Genomic DNA, 4836 nt, shown 5'->3' on the forward strand with positions numbered 1-4836 from the left:
TGGTAAAATATTTTCAAGTAGGATCTAAAACAGAAAATATATAAATTATAAATATAATCAAGTAAAATAATTTATTCTTAGATACTAGCTCTTTACTTGTCTTAGTTTTATATTAATAATAATTCGATGAAATAGTAAATATATAATAGAAATCTATAAAAAAGTTTACCGGGTGTTCCGTGAAAAGAAAAAAATCATATGGATGGAAGGAATGATTACGTTATCAAAATTTATTGAAATACAAGGTATCAAGAAGTCATAAAATTGAAAAAGGCTCTTAGCTAAAAACCTCTGAATTTTCTAAAAATGATTTATTTCATCCGTAAGATAATATTTCATCATTAACATAATCCTAATGAGGTCAAATCCTATGATGGTTCAAAGATCTGTAAGTTTAGTTGCCTTTGGAAAATGTTCGATTATTTTTGCAAATAACCTGATTTTTCTCGAAATTGTTGAACATTTTTTTGTATTCATTTTTCCTACATCAATACCTTAGAATCTTGCAAACATTTCTTGTTACCTAAAATTGACAAGTATGGAATATGAATACATTAGTACTCATAAGCAATTAAGAATAAGTATATTTTCCTCACACTACACAACAGCACTTTTAAAATATATATTTTCCAATACCTTTATATTTTTATGAATTTATATGTTCTTCTATAGCTATGGATTTGGGACCAAGAATGCTATTCCCATTTAATCTAACCTATAGTAATGTTTCTTTTAATTTGCTGATTGCGGATTAAAGAAAGAACCACGTAAATACATACCATGGTGAGAATTAATACTATTGAATAACTTAAATTACGTTTACCACTTTTCAGGTGAATGTGAACCTTATAAAGAATTGATTTCTTACAATCGTCAACATCACCATCAATACTAATGCATATGTATTATAAATTAATAACTTAATTCACAAATTCGAATTCTGTCTTGGGTGTAGTTTTCATTTTTTTATTACACTTTTATGCTTTTATACTAGATATAATATATAATATATATATATATATATATATATATAATATATAATATATAAAATAACATTTGAATTGCTCTACAAAATGTTATTCATTTTATTCACTTTACTCATTCATGCAGTTAGTTTTTAACTTAGTTCACTATTTACTATTATATACTATATTATACATATTAAAATAAACAGCAAGTAAAATGTCAGCTAACAATAACTATAAAGAACGAAATAAAAAAAGAAACAATAGCCAAAGTGTCAAGTAGCACCGCTATATAAGTAATAATTAAGGAAATTTCACAAAAGAACCCTATGCATAAACGTATTCAATGTTAAAAAAGAATTTCTAATCAATATTTAATATGGCATTAGGGTAATCTACTTTCAAACTAGTGTTTTTATTCATATCTCTTCTATATTAGTATGTAAAATATATGGTATGTGGAAGTAATTTTTTACCTTATTTATACCGCGCATTGTTTCCACTTCTTCTTGTTCCACTTTTAATTTGGCTTTCCATAGGAAGTCAGTACGTGCTACATATTCGCCTTGTCGATCTAATGTGTGCAGAACCGCAATTACTAAGAGTAACAGTAAAAAGCCCTTCACTCCAAGCGGTAAGCTGTAAATAACAAAATTACAATAATTAATTCCTTATTTGATTGTTTTTGCAACTGTCAAACGCGTACTCCTTATCCAAGCTTCGTAAACTATGTTCGATATAGAGATCACTGTATCCTAGCACTATTACTTGACATATTAGTGCCAGTAACATAGTGCATAGTTTCAAAATGAATCCAGATCGTAAAAATGCCGAAATAGCTGCTAAACTAATGGCACAACAGAAAAGAAAGACTGGCGCACTTTCTATTTGCGTCTGGTTAATTCCAGGGATTTCAGATACTTTCGTGTCATTTGTGTCCAAGTCTGATGAATTGCTGATATTAGAACTTAAATTCATTATTGGTTCAGCAGTGAAATTAATCTATAAAAATGGTAAAATAATGGCATGTGATATTCTGTAAATACAACACTGAATGATATTCCAACTTACAACACTGAATACTGCACACGCCGATATAAGTATATTTACTATAACGAACATGGCAAGTCGTAAATATCGACTACTGGCAACAACTTGTCCTGGGCCATTACGATCTGTGGTCGAACTATTCACATCGGGTACTTGCATATTACTTAGATATAAAAATAATCCCAAAGACAATAAACTTGCCGCCAATGAACCCAGTAATGCGATATTTCTAAGTGAGAAAAAGCCATTACGCGAAAGAATATTTGAAATCATTTAAAGAAAAGTATTTCTATACGTATATGCATATGTATGTACATAAGCATAAATATATAGCTGTACATTAATAATACTTACAAATCTATTACAATCAATTGCACAATGGCAATTGAAAGGAAAAGCACAAAGGCGCATATCAAGTCGTACCGGAAATGCGTATCGGGCTGCGCACGGTACATAGCCTCGCGCGGTGTATTCCGATACCACATCGTAAACGGTTTTAACTCTGTTGGTGGTCCAAAGAAATTGAAATTGAAGCATTTACGCTCCGGTGGTAGCAGATTTGATTCAATCATTGCAATGCTCTGCAGGATATAAACGGAAACACAACATTTAATAAAAGCAATGAAGAAATATGGAGTTAGATTGACTGTCAGTGCGAAAAATTGTTGTTTGTGCAAATGTGAAAGTGTGAAAAAGTATAAAAAATTATAAAAAAGTGTGAAATAGTGGAAAATTGTGGAAATAAGTGGAAAATGCTGGGAGAATTGCTTTAAGTGTAAAAAATGTAAAACAATAACTCTGATGGCGTTGATGCCATTTCAGCAACAAGTCTATATACAGTGTATCCTCCTTTTTTGTTGTTGGAGTTGTTGTTTATGCAAAAGAACTGCTATTGTAAATAGTTGTTCTTTTTTATTCACTTCTTTTATAATACTATTGTTGTTTTTGTTTTTGTTGTTGTAATGCAGTGACTAAAGTTGACTTATGTCTGTTGCATTTTGATAAGGTTTAGCTTTGTTTTAAAGAATTTCCTTTTTTGAAATTAAATTTAAAATTTTTATTTAGTTTGAAATTCAGTGTAAAAGCCGAAAGAGTTCAGTGGGTAATGGTAGAGAGCGTTAAATTTTTGCTTAAATTTTATTTAAAATTTAAAATATTTTTTGTCATCTTTACTCACAGCTAAGCCAATATTTTTCACCAATTTCGATTCAGCAATGTTGGCAAATGGCCTATCCGCGCCCCAGCATTCGACATATTTTGTCATCTTAGAGGATGGACGATTTCGTGTGACATGTCCTGTATATCATGAATAAAAAATAGTATGAAATAAATTGAAAAATGAAAAACCTTTTAAAACTAAAGTTGATGACAAGTTTTAAATTAAATTTCCTTTCAAGTGTGTTGATAGCACTCATAAAACTTGATCGTAAAAGCGTATTGTTGGCATAAGGAAATGCTGGCACTGCGATAATTTAATATCTTACACAAAATAACTTTCACCGCAAATAAATTGTGGTTTTTGTTAACGTTGCGCTTAAATGACTGCATTTCCTTTTCTCTGTAAATTTACTCATATTTACTGCTTATGAAAATAATTAATGAACATATTTTTGTAAAGTTTTATACATTCTTAAGTCATTTTATATGCTATTGCTTCCTACTCGTATGACTAAAAGCACTTAGTAAGCAGACATAAACAATAATATTTTAATACTTCCAGCAATTTATTTATAAATTTAGTATGAATAGTAAAACGATTAACTTAAAATTTGTTTCCATTAAATAAAAATTACTCAATAGACAAGTTAAGAGTTAGAAAATATATTCTAAAATAATATAGAAGTACATATGCTCTATCTATATATATATTTTATATATTTTTATTTTACATAAGAGTCTGAACTACTTTCCAATATATGGCAACACTCTAAAATATAGGTTTATTAAAATGTAGCTTTAGAATTTTAAATTTGACATAGGTTTCGAAAAATGTTTGATATGATTTATTTTTTTAAGGGCATATATTTTGCAAACCAATCAATATTATAAAAAATATTAAAATAAAACTTCTCTTCAAATTGTAGCAGTTTGTGGATGTAATCTATTTAAGTTGAATAATTTTTGTATTTTTTTTTATCCCAATTTTGTCTACTACATCTAAACTAACTCTAAAGAATGCACATTAAAAATAATTGAGTTGTACCACAGTTCAGTAATCATAACTGAAAGTTCACTTAAATTCATATGTCATTAGATGGTCACAATTTATATTGTGAGTATTGTGTGCGCTGACTCTGAGCTTCAAATTTGGCAGGGCACGAGTGCGATTCCTGGTATCTGCAGTCTCAAAAAATTATTTACGAATAATTAAGAACAATACTCGAAATAGCTGTATGGTCAGCCAAAAATTCAATTAATTAAAATAATATAAAAGAAAAGAATTTTTGTTATTATAGTTCACTTCTTTTTGAAAAACCTCTTTGAAAAATTTAATGCTATGATTTATTTATATCTTCCATGTGTATTATCAGATCATTTACACGGATCTAATGAGTTTGCTTCTAAATGTTGTGAACTTAAATTCGACTGTTATGATTCTGAAAGTTGTCAAACATTCAAATTTGACTGTCATCCAAAATCAGCTGATGTGTTTTAAAAACTGATATGTCAGCAATATAAAAAAAAATATTGCATGTTTAGCCGTAAACGGTTTGTTTCAATTTAATGCCATATAAATTCGCAAATATACAAAAAAATATTTATGTCCATTGATGTTCAATAAGTTCATGAATATAATGTTGGTGCTTTAAAAGACAGGCAA

This window comes from Teleopsis dalmanni, chromosome 1, assembly GCF_002237135.1.
Source record: "Teleopsis dalmanni isolate 2A chromosome 1, ASM223713v2, whole genome shotgun sequence".
NCBI lineage: Eukaryota > Metazoa > Arthropoda > Insecta > Diptera > Diopsidae > Teleopsis > Teleopsis dalmanni.